General features: G+C 40.5%; 1 long non-coding RNA gene across 2 annotated transcripts in view; it reads right to left on the bottom strand.

Annotated features, from left to right (window-relative positions):
• Positions 1 to 813: 813 nt before the first annotated feature.
• LOC118495667 overlaps positions 814 to 19,863 on the bottom strand; it is a 36,642-nt gene continuing 17,592 nt past the window's right edge. The window contains exons 3-6 of one of the 2 annotated variants that reach the window (XR_004898164.1): positions 19,591 to 19,814; positions 12,441 to 12,479; positions 12,034 to 12,174; positions 814 to 1,734 (exon numbers count right to left, since the gene is read on the bottom strand). This is a non-coding gene — a long non-coding RNA (uncharacterized LOC118495667). Of the gene's footprint in view, positions 1,735 to 12,033; positions 12,175 to 12,440; positions 12,480 to 19,253; positions 19,815 to 19,863 lie in introns of those variants that run through there. The other variant, XR_004898165.1, reaches the window with a different exon arrangement.

The raw sequence follows: 19,863 nt of genomic DNA, 5'->3' as shown, positions 1-19,863 counted from the left end.
TGTTGTAATTGGTGAAAGTGGAACACATTTAACTACTTCATATACAATAACAATGCATGATATTTTTATAAACGGATCGTATGTTTTGTAAGTAAAATCTTAATCTGAAAAGGAAGCAATTTAAAAGTATATTTCCCTCTGAAATGTGAAAATGGAAATACTCAAGTAAAGTACCTCAAAAATTGTACTTGAGTAAATGTACTTAGTTACTTTCCACCACTGTAGATGGAGCAAGACGCTTCAGAAACACCTGCAAAACACAGGTGTGTCTATCACTCAGATAAATATGTTGTTTTAACTACTGTTACAGTTTCAAGGTCATTATAATGTCTGAAGCGCTTTAAATAGTGCCAATAAAGTAAGAATAGCCTGGACCTCAGCTCTGTGAAACAATGCATTGCAGGGAGTGTGCTGCCGTATCAACAGATCTGATAGGTGTAATGACGTCACACTGTAAACTCCTGCTAAAAGCCTGATAAAGAGGCAGCATTCTGCAGGATGTCTATTAACAGCCAGCTGACATAAGCAACTGGATCAGCACATTCATTTAAAGACAGGAAATCCTGTTCTCATAATATACTTTCACCATTTCCCAGCCTTGTACGCAATGTGGAGGCCAACATATGACTACATAGTTCCCAGCAATATTCGTATTTTATAAATGCTTTTTTTACAGCTCCCCTGAAGAGCTTAAAGGAATAGTTCAACATTTTGAGAAATAAACTTATTTGCTTTCTTGCTGCATTAGATGAGAAGATTAATACCAGTCACCTGTCTGTACAGGCAATATGAAGCTACAGCCGGCAGCCGGCTAACTTAGCTTAGCATAACAACTGAAAATGGGGAAACAGCAGGCATGGCACTGTCCAGATAACAAAATCTGCCTAACAGCACCTCTCAAGCTCACCAATTAACATCCCATATCTCATTTGTTTAATCTGTACAAAAACCAAAGTGTAAAACAGCAATTTGCCGGTTTACGGGGGGGTTATGTTCTCGACTTCTTCTTGGCTGGGACCAGTAACTTCCTGGAGTCTCAGCCGGTTACCTAGCAACTGGTTCTATAGAAATAGTTTGGCACATAACCATCAGAATTGTTGGTTTTACTCTTTGGTTTTTGTACAGATTAAACAAAGATACAATGTGCTAATTCATTTTGTGGATGGGTCCAGGCTAGATGTTTCCCCATTTCCAGTCTTTATGCTAAGCTAAGTTAGCCGGCTGTTGGCGGTAGCTTCATATAAGGCTTACAGAAATGAGTGTGTGATATCTTGGAATTTTTACATCAAGAAAGCAGAAGAAGAAATGTGGTGTAATGGTGTAATAGAAAATATGGTGTCGTTCTTTATCCAGTGAGCTAGCACGACCACATACCCACTCCAGATTTTCTTTTAAGATCACAGACATTGTTTTTTTTAAGGTGTTAACTTTGGTCTGAGAAAAGAGCCAAATTAAAGCACATACTGTACAGTTGTAGGCGTACTGTGCATTTGAAGTAACTCAGTGAAAGACACTGGTGAGTGGAGGTGGAGATCTAAGACAGTGCATCTGCTCACATCTGTCTAACCAGCACTAATGTGACAAAAACTCACCTAGAAAACACAGGCTAATCACCTCATCCAAAGGCAGCGGGTGTCACCTCGCATATCAGTCACCGCTGGCTGCTTTATGATCATCACTTTAACCCCAATGTAACTCTGATACAGAACACTGGATTGGCTCCATTTTCTCCACCTGACAGAGGGGGAAAACAACAATGCATAATCATTCTTTTCTTCTTATAAAATGCATTCTGAGCAGATAGTTCAGGAGGCAGGTCTCCTATTTAATTGCAGGAATTGAATAAAGAACGTTTTCCATGAGGTGCTGGTGTGTGGCTAGCATAATTGCCAGGGAGCAGGTCTTAATTTAAACCGGGGGGTAATTATCATGCAGAGCATACCCACCCAGAATGTTTGCATAACTATCACAAGCGTTTTCATAAATGATGCTTTAATTAGTCTTAATTAGAATTTGTTTAAGTCAGCAGGGAATGCAGGGCCCGTGAAATGATGTATGTAATAAGCATCAGGGCCCGCTCTGTTTTTTTCCTTACTTGGGGAATAGAGCTGACAAAATCACATCACATTAAATTGATTCAGTCAGAATTAAAATTCTTATGGTATTAATTAAATGGGGGAAGATCTCATTAGCAGGCTGTGTGGTGAGGGAGAGACCCTCTCTGCCAGCAGATGTGACGGTGTCAGAGCTGCTGTACATGCTCGCCATTAGGGCCCCCAGACAAGGAAAGAGTGAGGGAGGAGAAAGGAGGAAAGGAAGGAGGTGAGGGTGTGAGAGAGGCAGAGACAAGCTGGGAATGACAGAGGAGGAAAGAGTGGAAAGGAAGAGATTGATAGAGGGAGAGAAACGAGGGAATGTGAGGGAGAGAAAGTGAGAAAGAGCGGGAGAAAGCCAGTGAATGTGTCTGCGGCTCTGGGAGGAGGAGGAGGAGGAGGAGGAGAAGAGCGAGGTGGCAGCATATTAATGGGCTGTAGGCTCCTCGCCATCTATAGCTTTATTTAGCTTCATTTGGTCTATTTGGCTGGAGGAATTCAATAAGAGGAGAGCTAATGACTTGACCAGATACCCTGTTATCAGCACTGATGAGACACCCTCTCTGCTTGACTCTTTATACAGCTACAGTAGTCTAATAGGCCTCTGGAAGATTGCTGCCCAGAGTACAGTACAGACTTCCTCTCTGGAAATATAGAACATGATTGTGCCTCGGGGAGCTTTGCCTCGCTGGTACAGGGCTCACCTGATCCCCTTGTTAGGGAGCTAATAGCTATTGACACACTTCTTAAGGAACTGAACTGCAGAATAACAATCCAATTCAGAGGTGTAACTGTACTGAGGATTTCCTCTTTTATCCTATTATGTCTTCTAACTTGGTTTTTCATCCCTCAGGTAACACGTGGTATCATCAGGCCAGAAGATAGTGGGGATGTTGAGCAATAGACACATTGTTGGACCCCGCAGCAGCTGTCAGTTTGAGTGAACTGCAACCTTGAGCGGACAGAAGAATATGGTAGGAAAAGAAGGGGAAAAAAACACCTAGAGATCATACAAACTAATAGCAAATCACTATTTACTCAGTTGGGTACCACCCAGGATGTTATTGCACCAATTGCTGGTGGATAGCAGATATTTCCTATATGATGCCTGTAAATGTGGGTCAGAATATGCCTCATGTGTCCCTCAGATTAAATAATACAAATGATACAATACTGTGGAGTTTTTATTGACAATAAAGTCAAAATTTCTAAAAGAAATCTCTCAATATCAAAACGGCTCTGTAAAACACCTAAGGCATACAGTATATGAGGCAGGCATTGTAAACACTGGAAACACTGCCCTGTATAGAATCCAATGAAAATGATAATGGAGGAAACAATGGCCTCAGGCAATGTAGCAGCAACCCAGCACCGCCAATGTTACAAGGCATCACTTTCCCTTTATTAGGAGTAAGCAAGACTGTTAGTAGGCCCTGCATAAATATTTGGGGTAAATACACACTATATCATTTTTCTTCACACTTGAATTGCATTATGATTTCCATGCAGACTCAGGTGAACCGGGGTCAGGGGACTAAATTAAGTGGGTCCTGGAAGCAGCTGCAATGGTTTCTCTCTTTAACCATGCTTGGCTGGTTAAGCTATCAAAAGCCGCTTGTACATGCATCATAAAAAAACATTGTGTGTGTGTTTAAAATTGTATTAAAATGCTGTTGACCCTTAAAATTAGAAAGGGAAACGTGCAACTCTTTGCATGGCAATTATTTCATGTCCATCTAGCGCACAGTAGAGTGGGAAAGTATGACCGAGGCCCCTTGAAAATTTATTGACAGGCAGGCGGAGAAGTGAGGTGGTTCATTTATGACAATGGGGCGTGATGACATCACACCATAAAAGCTCTCCGCAGGGTCAGATGGCATATGCCGCATGCGTTTGAGTCTTTGTGCTTGCTATGCATGAATATATTAGATGTAGAGTGGGTCAGTGGTTGACATTGCTTTCCTGTGATGTATTGTGACATCCGCTGCAATGTTGTTTTTTGCTATGCCGAGGCTGTCGGACAATGTGAACTATTGTTGTTTAGAATGATACAAGTAGGAGATCCTGATCCAGCATGTTCAGAGAGGAAATAACATAAACATGACAAAGAGCTAATTTAATAATATAAATGCTCATTTAATCGACATTTCATTCAGAGAAATATTACCGGATTGCATAAGAAAAATCCCTCAAGCTCAAAAACTTGAAAAGGTGAAACCATACAACTAGGGTTGGGCATTATGTACTGGGAAACAACTGGTAGCGATGTTGCATTACTGTTTCTCCAGAGGTACCTACCTCTTTAATATCTTTGGTTGCATTATGCCATTGTGGGTAATGTAGCAGATGAATGAGTAGGACTTCATAGCAATGTAGTTTTCCAGTGACAACTTGATTTGTTGGGTATTTAATTCAATAGACTGGCAACATCTGGTTATTCAATTTAATTTCCAGAAACGTTCACATTATATATAATGTATATTATTGGAACCACCATGATAAGAAATTGTGCTCATATTTCTCACCCCAAAGTGTATAACAATATCAGAAAAGCATCACCGTGTTTGTTTTTATGTGCATTAATAAGCATAATAGCACAATAATGTGTTCTTTCATTTTACTGTACAGTGATTGGAATTACTTGTTCATTTCATTAGCAATGTGTGCTAATTTGGTTACTATTCTCAGTATGTCCAAACTCAATGCTGAAACTGTAAGCGCAGGCTAATATGATAATTTAGCTTACTTATAATAATTAGCTGTTGTATATTCATTAGCCTTTTAATTGGTTAACTCTGGGGACCACCAGCAATTCCAGTCAGTCAAATACACTAATGACACACACACGCATGCACGCACGCACGCACGCACGCACGCACGCACGCACGCACGCACGCACGCACACACACACACACACACACACACACACACACACACACACACACACACACACACACACAGTTCTCCACACAGAAAGACCTTGTAGGAGTAACCTCCCCCTGAACTTTTGTAGAGCAGTCTCCCTCCAATCACTCCAGCTTTCAATACAACTGTCAGTTTTGGCCAGAAAAGCAAGCTTTAGCTCTGAATTTGCAGCTTTGTCCTTAGTGAGAGGAAGTACCTGTGACATCTGCACTGACATGCTGGAGATAATCCTCCATGTGATTGTCGCACAAATTGAGGGTCAGCGGCGCTGCAGACAGGGGAATGTGGCAAGGGACACAGAGGAAATGTTCAATCAGGGACCAGCCCATTCGGGAGCCTCCCTTTTCAGCCTCTCCAGCCTATGGTTCATCTCTCTTTCGTGCTCTCTCTCTCTCTCTTTCTCTGCCCACAGCTGCCGGGCTTCCACTGGGAGGGAGCTGTATTATGGCTGGGTTAATTTACTGATTAATATCCAGCCACTAGATCCAGCTTTCCCCAGATGGCCAATTAAAAACTACAACTGGCAGCGGGCATAGGCCTGGCAGCAGGTTGCCGTCGGGCCCAGGGCTGGAGGCTGTGACAGAAGGTGTGGGTCCTGTTTGGGCCCGTATAAGAGACACTGACTATCTTACTCTTTGACTCTCCACACCAGAAGGACAAACTAAAGCCACAATACTGAGCAGAACAGAGGAGAAAGTGGGGCTGCTAGGAGTACACCTACTGTTACTACAGTACCAATACTGATAGTGTGTGGAAGCCTTCATGAACAGAAAGTTATAGGTGCATTCAGAGTTCATCAAATGCACATCATTAGTACAATAGTTACATTTCAATTGTGATTATGATGTATGGTTGCTACAAAAATTTTATTATCTATAGTTAATATCATAAAGTGATAATAATATGGGTATAATAATAAATAGGTAGTTTTGGGGTTTCTACAAAAAAAACAGACATTCCAGAAAATAAAACAGTTCTAGGTGAAATAATTACTTTACCTATGACACATATTTACTGAGTCATTTTTCAGTAATAATTCAAACAAAAAGGTAACTACCTATAGTGAGTAGAAAGAAAATAAAATTAAAGATATGGTAAGAACAGATTAATGATAAAGAAACACACCTTGTTTAGGTGAATACTCTATGTAGTGGTATTAACTGAATAGAAAATGAGATAATTAGACTTAAGTCAATGCATGTGATCAAATAAATAAGACTATGTTCACTTAATCTCACAGTCCACTTTGTTCTTACATATTGCATAAACCTGTAATTTTTACTTTGCATCTTTGCATAACATACATTGTATCTAGATGTAATAAACTATAGGCATTTACTATGTTGTACTCACTTCAAATAAGTACATTCATTTTCACAATATTATTACATAACAAACACTTAGCCACTACTATGCTTTTAATGTAACATTTTACATTAGTCTTTTCAGGTAATTCCTTTTTCTACCACTAATTATTGTATAATTTCAAAGTAAATGTTTGGTATTTGATATATTTAACGCAATGCCATACAATGTTATTGAAAAAGTTACAGGTACATTTTTGTATAATTAATAACAATAATAACTAGTAAACATTAGTTAATAACTACATTTATCGCATCATGTTAATTCGCTATAATGTAATTACTTAATACTATTTAATTATTGTATTCTAAAATAAAGGGATCTCATTTAAAATCCAATATGTTTTTACATATAATGTAATTTATTCTTCATCGAGTATAATATAATCTAGAATATAAATATTTGACATCAGTAATATCTGAATACAAACTGTGCAATATAGCCTAAAAAGCTTCTTTTCTTACATTTCCACCGTAGTACTGCTGAATATTACCAGTCTTTAATATAATCCAGCCTGCAATGGAGCAATGTTAATTTCACTGTAATAACCCTCACATTATGAGACACTGCTATATTTAGATGGAGGCCATTTGAATACAGGTCGTCTTAATACTGACACAAACCTTATAAATGGGCTGGGGTCACCATGGAAACACTGTAAATACAATGGTCGCTGCTGCTCTGAGAGGAAGGGTAATTAATAACTGAATTACGGAACAGAGATAGAAAGCAAGACAGACCCATGCAGCTTCTTAGTCCCTTGATAAAGGAGAGTTTAATACAAACAGTTGTACTTCTACTGGGTCAGCTAAACCAGGGATATCTGGGCCATCTCTGTTCAAAGAGAAAAAGGCCACGAGCAGAATTGATGGCCCATTTCATTATGTAATTGCCTCTTTAACTTCCTTGTTCTGAGCAATCGCTCTTTAAACTCAAGCTCAAGGTAATATATGCAGAGATATGAGGGTAGTCTCACAGACAGATAATTCAGTAAATAGCTGTAATCTTTGCATCACCTTTAACCACCAGGGAGCTGGCTAATATGTCATCTTAAAACCGTTGAGTGCTAGAAATGAGGTGCGGTACATAAAAAAAAGTCGTCGGCTAGAGAGACGAGTTGTACATCAACACAGAGCTGAGCGGAGGATCACACAGACCAGTGTAGGAAGCTTGCTGCGGCTGGGGATATCAAAAGTGTGGTCCGGTGGTGGAACAAGGCTCCAGACAGCCTTTAAGCTGCCACCCTCAGTGTCAGGCTACAAGGAGCACAAAGCTGGATATGATTACCTACAAGAGAGCGATGCTTCCTGCCCTCCAACCCTTGAACTTAAGGTGTACCCTACATACAATCAAAGTAAACACCAAGCTCCTGTTCACAGCCTCTGAAGTGGGTAGATGTGAGAACACAACACAAGTGACCCGCTTCCTTTCATTTCCCTCTTCATAAAGATCCCACAAATGAAAAAAATGCAGTGCAACACACAAAGCAGTGGTGGGAAGGCTGCTCTCTTATTGAAGGGTCAGTAGTAGGATCACTGGGAGAAGGTCACCAAAGAGCCCAAATTCACACCCCATAATTGAGAAACAGGGGTCGCTGATTACAAGGCAAGCAGCATAGAGGAACACAGGACAGTGGTTGGAGCTGTGCCTCAACTCGAGCTGCACTGAAAAACAAGACAATGCGCTGAAAGAGGGCTCTAGAAAGACTGGATGGTGTTCCCAGGTCTACCACTGTGATAAAGAATGAAGACTTAATTAAATGAACAGCCGGATCTAACTATATCAGAGAGACAGAGAGAGAGAATCCCTTTATGTAATTAGATCAATTGGGCATGAAGTGAAGAGGCTTCATCCAAGAGCAGTGTGTGGTTTTGAAGTGGGATCACTGACTGAGGTTTGATTACCTTTTGATTGTTAATGCAAAATTGGATTGTGCCACAACGTTATAAATCCCTTATTTTCTAATTAAGCGTTTGGAGGATTGTTTTGTGCTTATTTTTTCAATGACTGATACATGCAGGAGTCTTAGTTTTAAGAAAAGCTTAACCTTAATGTGCATCATAAATACTTTTTATAGCAAATGTGCTTGTCACATTCAAATCATTAGAGGTAATTAACGGCTTCTCTGATAATTCACCTGAGTGCTTTATGTCCACTTATTCTGCCTATAAATTACCTTTAGATGGACTTGTTCCCTTGTCATTTCAAAACAGGGCTTTTTAGCTGAGGCTCTGCAAGATGTTTTTCACCATTTCACAGTACTAGAAGACACACCTCCAATATACATAAAATACAAATACAAAAATGTAAAATGCATTCTAACTGTAGGAAAATAACACATAAAAAGAAACAACCAATAATACTGAAAGAGCTACCAAAGCACTACATCTCTTAATTATTTATCTGTTGTTTGGCTGAGAGAGCTCCTCATCTCTTAAAAAAGGACCCAGAGTCAGAGGCTGGTCCCAACGTGAGGGTCCCCAGGGAGGGGATAGTTCTGTGGCCCAGTGGAGCAGTAGAGTGCCTCTGTCTCTGTCTGTCTCTACACCTCCAGTCACAGACAGAGGACGTGTGTGAGGGATGGGCCTCATCGTCCAGGGGAAACGGCTTGTGTCGGCCGCCCACACTGCGCCTCCTCTGTGTGAAATTGGCTGAGAGGATGTAGACATATTCCACGCACTGATCCATGGCTGAGTATAAACAAGAGAGGATCTCGCTTTCACTCCTAGAAGGTCAGGAAGCTTCCCCGTAAAACAGTAAGTGACACTGCCTCTTCTGCGCTCACTAACAGTCTGACCGGTGGAACTTGACCCTCCCTTCTCCGCCCTCCTCCCCCTCCGCCGTCACCCTTCTCTGTGAGGATGTCCTGTGTACAACAATTCTCCCACTCTCAGTGGGGTGCACTGATATTTAGTGGCTGGGTATGCCAACTTAATCAACAATTCCAGGGACAGATACTCAAATTCACATTGAGGGACAGAGCAGCAGACAAAGCGCTCCACATGTGACTGAAGATCCATGACCAGCTGAAAACACCTGTAATATCTAACCTCTAAACACTACTCTGAGTCATATATCACGAGTACAGATAGACAGATGGAAAACGAAATCTAAAAATCATGTTAGATTCTCATCTCATCACCAGTAATGTCCAAAGGGTTGAGACAGAGGCATGAGATCTGTGCACGAAATCTGATTGCGGCTGCAGTAAAATGGACTGGGGAAGGCATGAATGTAATTAAAGTGGCTGACACTTTTATGCTGGGTAATGGGAGTCCAGGGCCCAGCTATTCCCTGACGAGCTCCCCTCACAGTATGGAGTACATTTTAATACCACCCTGCACAATGACTTAAATGCAACTCTCAAGGCCTTCATGGAGATATAATATTGATGTGTAAATAGGATAAATGCCAACATCCTGGGGTTTAAGGGACATAGTAAATAAACACTACCTAATACACAACATAAAACCGCTCAGGCGTCTGGAAACTGCAGAGCAAGACAGGAATAAACGAGAGAAGAGTGCAAGACTCAGTGTCTACATTTAGCATACTCCAAAACATGCACATCCAAAATGACATAAATATAATCCTCAATGTAATTAAAACACAATATACTGCACAATCCTTTTGTGATTTACATGCATTAAAAATACTGAGCATGAAACTGAGCATTGTCTTTGAATAGCTGCTAGGTTTTAAAAAAAAAAAACATCCTCCTGAAAAAAGAAACTGTTCTATGTGAAATTAAGCTTAATGAAATCACAGTCTGCCCTAAGTAGATGAAACAGATGAGTTGTGTTGTGCACCAGCACTTATGTCAGGAAACAAATGCAGAGAGTAGAAAAACAGTTAGGCATTGTCCAATCAGTAATGTATTTGTTAACGCAGGTAGGAAGGAGGGAGCTTTTAGATCACAGTGGGGCAGATAATGAAGAAGTTAATAAGAGGAATGGTACTTTGAAATGTTCCTCAACCACCCAGGTCCCACAATTTAATCTGTAATAAATAATCTCGCATCATTGCAAGATGGCATCTCATAATGGCAAATGAAATATGCTGGTATGATAGGTACAATAAATCTGGATTTTCCTATGGTTCCCTCAGGCTAGGACAATATGCAACTATAGTGCTCTCTGTCAGGAAGAGCAGATCTCAGAGCCATCATAAAATCTAAATGGGCACTAATTAGGCAAGCCTTCCCTCTCACACTTACTATTTCTATTGACATTTTCGGCGCACCGTCCCCCCTCCCCCTGCACTACCATAAGTCACTGAGAGAAGAACTCCCAGGATTGCAGAGCACAGGGCTGTTAAAGGGAAGTTCAACTTAGTGGTAATGAATAAATTTGCCCTCCTATGCAGTACTGTTTCTTTTGTCTTGGACCCAAGCATATTCATGCATCTAAATGGTAATTTGCTTTGTAACTACCCATGCCATTATGGCAGATATCAGAGCTATAAATATACTTTATAATTGTTTTTGATTAGTAACAAACTCATTGTCGTTTTTTTTTTTTTTTTTTTTTTAAAGATGGAAGAGGAAATGCTTTAATTGTATTTAATTTTCTCCGAAATAATATCTAGCTAATACATATTTTCTGGTAACATTAGAAACCAACTATAAATATCGTATAACTTCTTAAGAAATGATTAATAAGAACCATGATGATATTTTTCTTGCTGCAGACACCAGTTGAGTCTAACTTCTAAAGGGAGCACTGGGGTTGACGAATGGCGAGGAGTGGTGGGATTACATAAATATATACGTATGCATTCCTGCCTGCTTCAAATTAATAAAAACCTAATGCGTGCTTGGCACAGGACTGCTTGTTGAACATATGCTGCAAGCATGGCTAAGCCATCTGGCTCAGAGTCAAGTATTCCCACCAACTGTAGTCTTATGCTACCTGACAGTGGAAAAGCTTTATTCCCCTGGCATCAGGGGCACAAATGGAGAAATATTATTGAAATGATTATCTGCATCAAGACTCAGATTTGGGCTGACATTTCGCTGGCTCTGTGTAATCCGAGGGGTTGTCTAGGAGAGGGCGGAGAGGGGGTTTGCCGGTAAGCCTTGGCGGGATGATTAATGAAGCCAGGATACTGAGTGGACCCAGCCCACCTCCACTCAGACCCAGGGGCCGAGCCCCGCATATGAAATTGGCCTATGCTGCTCATCTCCCTGGGAGAGAGCCAGTGATGATCCTCCCGACACCGCTCCATACCTCCAGTCACCAAACAGCACTCCAAAGCAATGCCAGATCCAGGCTTAGGAGATACTCTTCTCACACTATGTGGCTGTAAGGGAGGGCTGCGTGGTGAAGAACAGCATCCATACTCCTGCTCTTCTGTCAAGCACATTTCACTCAAGCCATATTGTGTTCTTTTTAGCATGGCAACTTTTCTGCTGTGCTCAGTAGGTGTCATTTTATTGCAGCTTTACATTCAAGTTTTGTGTTGTAAAATACTGTAGGTGAATTTTATCTTAGAGGAATAATAACCCTTTGAAGTTTTGCAGGTGACGTTTATATTTGTTTTGGGGGGGAGGGGGGGGGGGGGGTACACTGTCACCTTTTCATCAGAGAGCATCATATAATGTGATATTGTGTGGCAAGTCTTCTGTTTTTCTATATAAAACCATTCTTACCTTTTAATAACCATGAATCCTTCAGTGGTTTACATCACTGCAGCAGCGTTTTCAAGGCTCTCCCTCAACCCCTTAGTCTTGATGGATGGGCCTGCGAAAGCCTCTCAGGACGCTAGTAATCGGATAACAGCAAACCGAATTCTTGACCAAGAAGAAGAAGAAGAAGAAAAAAAAGCAGCGACATGTAGCTCATGAATGAACACAGACGAAGGGGAAGCAAGTAATTCAAAAAAGCGAGGAACATCTTTAATCATTCTGTGTCGATGATTAGTCATAGACAATGTCGCTTTGTTAAAAGTGTGCTGTAATTAATAACTGGAGCGGGACAGAACAATTGAGGGAGCGAGTGTCATGTGTTGTACAATACTAGAGAGGTGATTTCTAAATAGTGTAAATTAGATGTTTACCTATTGTGATCCAGCCTGTGACACTGCAGCCTCTTTTTCCTTGAGAACAAGACCAAAGAGAATGATTAATTGCGAGCTCACTGGGTTTTACAGCTTCAAGAGTAAATCAACTTCTAAGAAGTGCTAACTTGCTAAAATATAAACTAATTTTAGGCCCCAGATATTAAAATATAATCCATCTTCTTCCTCCACAGGGAAAGCTAATTAGAAAATGTGACTGGCATAAGAGAGGAGAGGTGGAGGAATGGAGGGATTAGACTCAGGAGCAGAAAATCACACCCTCTTGCTAAATCTTGGGATTTCTATCAACTATTTCTCATAGTGCCTCACTGCTTGTCACATTTCCAAAACAAAAGCTTGAAAATTATTTTATTCTACAAATAGCATATTAAATTAATAGATTACCAGAGTATTTTGTTAAATTGTGTATCAATAAAAGAATTAACATATTGTGTTATGACATATGTGATTTTCATTTTCCCCCACTAACAAATATTTCTGCTTTCTTTCTGTCTCTGGGTTGTTATTTGAACAGCTACCTGGCACACTTTCTCTTTAATGCAATAGCCAATAAACAACAGTTGCTAAAGGCAAAGAGGCTACCTGACTGAAGCTTGACTGGACATTCAGCTCCTGTGCACTTCGTATGTATTGACCTTATGCACTAAAACATCCATAGCCTATTGTATAATGCAAGTGATATGCTTAAGGATCAGAGCAGTTCAAGACAGAGGAATAACTGTGTTATACTATCACAGAAAACAATAAAACTGTAGACATGTTGTAATAAATACAACTAAATAAAAGCTTGATTTACTTATTTTGTAAATTAAAATGTTTTTCTCGCACAGATATCTTGAATGTCAGCAAGGGTGTTTTATGTGTAAATCAGTGGAAATAAGCAGTATGAGAGTACATTACATTGCAACATGACACAGTAGCAGTGTGCTACAGAGCTGAGTAGTCCCAGCCAGCCGAGCTCTCTCTCGAGTCCCAGAAGACAATCCCCTGAGAGAAGAAATGCTCTGAGTGGTGACAGCTTAAAGGCAATAAGCCAATAATAAAGACCAGCAAAGTGGCCATGGGAGAGGGTTCTGTTCCTGCTAGCTTCAAAACAACAGAGCAAACAAGTGTCACTCAAGAGTCTGCAAGGTGTACAAAGTTAAAGTGATCATTTTTTTCAACTTTCTTCTATTTTTTAATTAATGAAACCATTGTGTCTTCTCAATTGTGGGCTTTTTTTTCTAAATCTACCCCTGCAAACATCTATGAAGGATGTAATTTTGTTGAAAGGTTGCAAATTGACAATTTTTTTAGCAGACCTGTTAACCCTTTCAGTATTGTAGGACATAACTTCATAATCCATTTAGGGAGGCACATTTCAAGTGTTTAGTGCTATAATAGCTATCCAATTGCTGCCCTGCTGGGTCTCTATGTGTCTGCACCAAATGCATTGAAATGCTTTCCTACTTACTGTAACTACTCAGAAACACTCAAAAGGAAATCGTTTGAGCACAAATAGCTCTTAACCTAACAAAACTTAATTTCATAATGTATGGGCATGATACAGGAGGTGGTGGTATATGTATTTAAAAGCTGGAGTTGTAAAGGACAAAATAGTTGCTTTATTCGTAATAACAGAAATTGCTCTGAGTGACAGAACAAAGTACTCCCAGATTGACGAAAATAAATAAATAATAATATTAAATTCTGATTTTAAAAAAAACATGTACCTGAAAATTATAAACTATAAATTTTGTTACGAGCACTAATTGGACAGTACTACAGTAAGCAGCACATACAGGGGGAAAGTGCATCCAATGCCATGTGGCCCAATTCCCTCAACCTATCACACCAAACTTTGTCTTTTCATTCGACCTCTGTGTAATCAACTTTTCTGCTGGAACTTTAGTGATCGACTCTAATGTTATTCTTACACTTCAGTGCAGTTGTACCCTGTGTGGGTGACAAATTTCTGTGCTAGTTTGGAAGGAAGAGTGCTGCAGGGGAAGGCAGTGGCCAGTCTGCGATGGGGGGGCCAACCAGTAGAAAACTCATTTGGAATTCAGCATTGCAACATTGCCATCTTTTGGCCAGAATGTATACTCTGTAAAATCCCAGGGATACTCCATCTTCAAACCCATACTGAGGTCCTAAGGCAGCTTGATACAAAGGCAAGTAACGGATTTATTCCTTTGTAACAGAGAGAGGAGGAATTATTTTTTGGCTTATGATACAATCAATAAAACTGTCTGATATGTTCCAAAGGTAACTACAATGCAACCTTAATATCGTCCTTAAAATGCTGTAGTCTGGAGCCAGGATACAACAAAAGCCAACTGACTAAAAGTAACTAATCATTATGTCCTGTGCTATTTTAACAGCGCGATTCAAATATTACATTGAAAAGATTTTACGTGATGGCTTGTAAATAAAAAACAAGTGGACACATTTTTTCTTTTAATCCATCATCTTCTCTTCTTCTGGGAGCAAATTTGCAAACATGTAGTGAACAGGAAAGCTTGAGTGGGTATTCTTGTCCCTACCTGAATAAATATTTGTCTGAAGCGCCCGTGCTGTGCTGTTTTCCCACGGTGGTGTATGGGACATCATGGATAAGGGAGAGGATGGGCTCTGACAGAGAGTGACAATTCATCCCTTCATCCCCCCTAACTGACATGTCACATTCTCTGATGACTTTATTGTGCTTCCTGTCACTGCACTTAATCTGTGTGTCAGTCAAGCCGGAGCAGCACACACCACCACCTCCAGACAGCAGAGCTAATACCCACCCTTTTAATGACATTAGATTTGGAGTAATGCCATTCAGTATACCACTGATATTATCTTCTATTTGCATCATTCAGCCAGTGACACAGCCAGAGCTCGGCCGATAGAGAGCTGGTCATTTCCCCATCCATTTCCACTCGGATGACAGATGTCAAGATGGAAACTGGCTATTATTTACTGTAGCCATGTTTTTATCACAGACAGACATGATGTCTCACTTTACTCCAAGCTGTCAGCCAATGAATCAAAATCTGTCTTTTTTTGTGATATTTGGAGTACATCAGTACAAAGTATACACTCATTTTTTTACTTGTTTATTTATTATAAAAATAACTAACTGTCAGGAAGGGAAATTAATTGTATTGATTGCCCAAATCAAGAACGGCATGATAAAAGTCTAATACATCAGTTTTATCCTGGCAAGAAAGACGCTAAAGCAAATCATCTACTCATTCCATCACACACACAGTATATTGCTTTATTTGTCAATCTCTTTAACTTGATAATGCATTTTGCATTCTGTGCAAAAGTCTCAATGAAGGGCAATTAATAATACCTGCTTAGGCCCGCCAAAACCTGCTTAAGAAAATATTCCTCCCCTCAATAATCGTCTGTGCTGTCTTCTTCAGGTGCTATGATGACATTGTAATGAACGTGCCACAACTGATTTTGAGTGATTCAAATTCCCTCTGCAGTGTGTTTGGTGCTCCTGTCATTGTGCATGAGTAAGCAGCATTACCAGCCTATCAGCATTAGAGGTAACAAAATCTTTTTTTTTTCTTTTACTGACAGTGCATTTTCTCTCCCATCAGAGCTCCAGTGACTAATTAAATGTATTTAGCATCATAAATATTCCAGGGGGACAGGTTGACACAATGAATTAATGTCTCGCCTCAATACCAGAGCCTCTCTATTGGCTGTGGAGAGAAAGCCAGGTAAATGCTGCTGCTTGCATGTCTTGTTAAAATCAGTGGCGCATTTGTTTTCTAATACTGTGGAACTGAAAATACATTGATACTGATTAAGTCACAGGACTAGAATAACCGCTAGTGTTGGCAGGCATCAACTGACACTAAATTTTTTGTATTGTTGTAATCAGATAGATTTTTCTTTAGCATTTCTTTCTTTATTGTCTTGTATTGTTTATATGCTTATATGCTTTCTTGCCGAAAAGTAGATGAAAGGATCTCTCCAACAAGTCTTCCAAACCATACAACCATATAAGTCGACCACAGATGCGTTTTCTGTCCTCAAATCTAAGTGTAACTGTTGTAGTTTTAAACACATTGTTAACATGTGAAACGATTAACGTTGGGTCTAGGCACAAAAACTACTTGGTTCAGTTTAGAAAAACATTGTGGTTAGGGTAAAAATCGGAACATTAGAAACGTTAGTTCACTTCCGGTTACACAGGTGACGCAGAACGTGACGTAGTTCTGTTTGTTCCTGAAAATTAAAGAAAACTCGCCATTTACTGTTATTTTCAAACAAGACATGAACCCCAGTCTCCTGGGTGGGTGTTGTTTGTTTGTTTAACCCATCAATCACCCCAACCTGCCTCCTTACAATAGACAGTAATATTAATGGACAAAGCGACGCCGTAGACTTCCACGGAGACCAGTGAAGTCTATTAGAAGCACTTTTCTGGTGATGGCTGAGCGTTACTGCGCAGCCTCAAACTGAGCTTGACGGCATAGATGTGACCTGAGCAACCTGTCTGAAAGTTGTAAGTCTTCTGGTAGCTGTGCCAAGAGAAATCTCAATCATTCCGAATCTTGCAGAGACGGAGAGCGTAGGTATGTTAGGAGATAACATAGGCACAGGCTAATTATTGCTAACTAAAATGCTAGTTAACATTAGTAATTAAACTTAAACAGCTAATGTAAGTTGAAACTGCCTGCGAGCATTTCCTGACTATACGGTAATTTGTCTACTATGAAAGTCGCGTGGTTATGACACAATCTGCCACGGAGCCATAACGTGAGATACAAGGGAGAATTTATACATTGTCATGTTTCTTTAGAAATAAACAATGGACAAATAGAGTCTTTAAACGCTTCAGATGTAAAGTTATTCGCTGTCAAAGTGACGCCAAAATGAATGGCAGTCAATGGAATGCTAATGGCAGGTGATGGCTTGTTAGCATCAAAATGTCTCCATAGGAGGTACGCTTTGCGGATGCTCACTTACCCCCTTTCTCCCTACACGGAATTTGCCCTATACTTCGTTACTTCCTGCTTTACTGCCGTCATAACTACTTCGGCCACTAGAGGGCGGCGCCACTATAAACGCAAATATGGGTCGTAATTGCTGCTTAAACAAACGACTAATGGGGTGATTTTTCGGGGAGAGGACATTCTCGATCGTGAATTTCTGTCAGATAAATATGAAGCCACAGCCAGCAGCCTGTTAGCTTAGCACAAAGACTGGAAGCAGGTGGAAACTAGTATGGCTTTGTCCGAATGTAACAAAATCCACCTACCAGTATCGCTAATTCTAAACATCTTATCTCATTTGTTTAATCCACATAAAAAAACAAAGTGTCACGTTTCCAGGCAACCAGCAGAGACTCGAGGAAGTTACAGTGCCTGGCCAATAAATAGTCACATAACACCTGGTTAAACCACAACGTGTCGTTTTTAAACTTCGGATTAGCCAGAGACAAGCTAGCTGTTTCACCCCGTTTCCAGTCTTTGTGCTACACTAAGCTAACCAGCTGCTGGGGATAGCTCATACAGACTTGAAAGTGGTATCTATCTTCTCGTTTAACACTGCAAAAAAAAGTGAATACAAGTATTTCCCAAAATATTGAACTATTCTTCTAAGAGCTATAAAAATAAATTTACCAGAGATTACAGAGCGCAAGATTAGCTACTTTGTGTAACTGATTATTTGGTTCAAAGAAGTACTCAGGGTCTGCTTGTGTACAGTATCTGTGTGGGAGAGTGACTTGTGGTTGTCCTGGTGGGCTTACTGTGCCAGTGTGAACCAGCCATAAGCCGATCACTGCTGCTAGCTTGGGGTTTTTCTGTGGTTGAGCCCCACCTCACCTTGCTGGTACATTCACCAGTGTCCTCTGCTTAACAATGCCCTTCACAAGCCCCTTAGGAAGACAGCAGGGAATTTTGGAAGACATCCGGGTTTGAAGCCCTTTCCAAGTCCTCACCCTTGAAGAGGGAAACGTTTCACATCTTATTTTCCCTGCATGAGGAGCAAGAAAAAGTGTACTAGTCTGCTAAGCCACCACCAGAACAAATAGGTACAGCTGCCAGACAGGGCTGAGGGGCCTGGAGAGGATAGAATTACACGTTATTATGTTCATTTTAAATCTAGATATTTTTCCTAATTTTCTTACATTTTCTCTTGCCTGTGAAAACGCATGGACATCACTTTTCTCCCCCCAACATGTGTAATTGCAATTTGCAAGAGCTAAACTAATTTTACGACACAGGAACACCTGTATTCATCTCCATGTTAATAGAAAACAGGAAGTATAAATCCCAATTTTCCAGCAGCCAGTGTCAGTGAAGATGTTCCTTGAGGGAGAAGGCTGTCTCCTCTCCATTAAAATATTGGTGCTCTACCCCGCTTTCCCTCTAGAGCGTCCCTTCTGAGCCGAAATCAGATATCATAATTATGAATGGCACCCAATCTACATCACTGGGCTTGACACTTCTAATATCCATATATGCCAATGCACATTTAAGTTTCCACTGTTAAGGTGTTCTCCATGTTGAGTTATAGTGCTGAGTGGCGCCGCTCTAGAATACAGGGCACTGTGAGTCTCATTTAGCTGTGGAAAAGGGAGGTTTGACTGATAGGCTCATTTGGATAAAGCACAATCGCAAGGCCTAAAATATCTTTTAGAAAAGAAGAGAACTAACTTTTATACTACTCTTGAAATCACAAAAAAATCTGTTAATCTCACACTGTCAACCTCAGCTCTTAACAGAGGAGGAAAACTGGTCACCATTATAAATCAACACATCATCAATTAACATATTAATACAAGGGGACATTTAGTGTTATCATCTTAAACATATCTATGCAATCTTTTAATACCTAATGATCATTACATTTACAAATTGAACCATTAATGAGTCTCAGGGCTGTATCTGTGTTTCTGCATCCCTCTCTGTGTATGCCATTACACAATGAACAGGAAAGCGCAGGAGCCATTGTAAGGTCAGGCACTACAAAGCTACAGCTATGTAGGTGGTCTACGCTGCCTCATTAGTAACAGCGTGAGCAGTGGTCTAATGAACTTAAGACAATGCTAATTAATGGAAGAGAACAAAGGCTTAACATTTTTAGAAAGTGTGAAGCACTGAGTCTGCTTGTATGACAGCGTTTAAGCCACCTTAATCCGCTTGTGATGCGGTGCATGGTGCCTCGACCGTGTGGAGCCTCGACCTCTCAGCGGCGGTGCAGGTCAGAGGGAGCAGCTCCATACCTCAGCTGATATAGTCACCTGTGACAATCCTTTATGGGCTGATAAAGTAAGGGAAGTCTCTCAAGGAACAGTGCGCTGACTTGGCGGAGGGTCTCCCCAGGGAGCAGGTGTCAGGGTTGTCTATCAGAAGGCTGAAAGGAGAAAAGGGACGTGTTACCGGGCTCTATTGTATCCCGGTTG

The sequence above is a fragment of the Sander lucioperca genome, chromosome 8 (genome assembly GCF_008315115.2).
Source record: "Sander lucioperca isolate FBNREF2018 chromosome 8, SLUC_FBN_1.2, whole genome shotgun sequence".
NCBI lineage: Eukaryota > Metazoa > Chordata > Actinopteri > Perciformes > Percidae > Sander > Sander lucioperca.
This window is presented reverse-complemented; position numbering and strand designations above follow the sequence as displayed.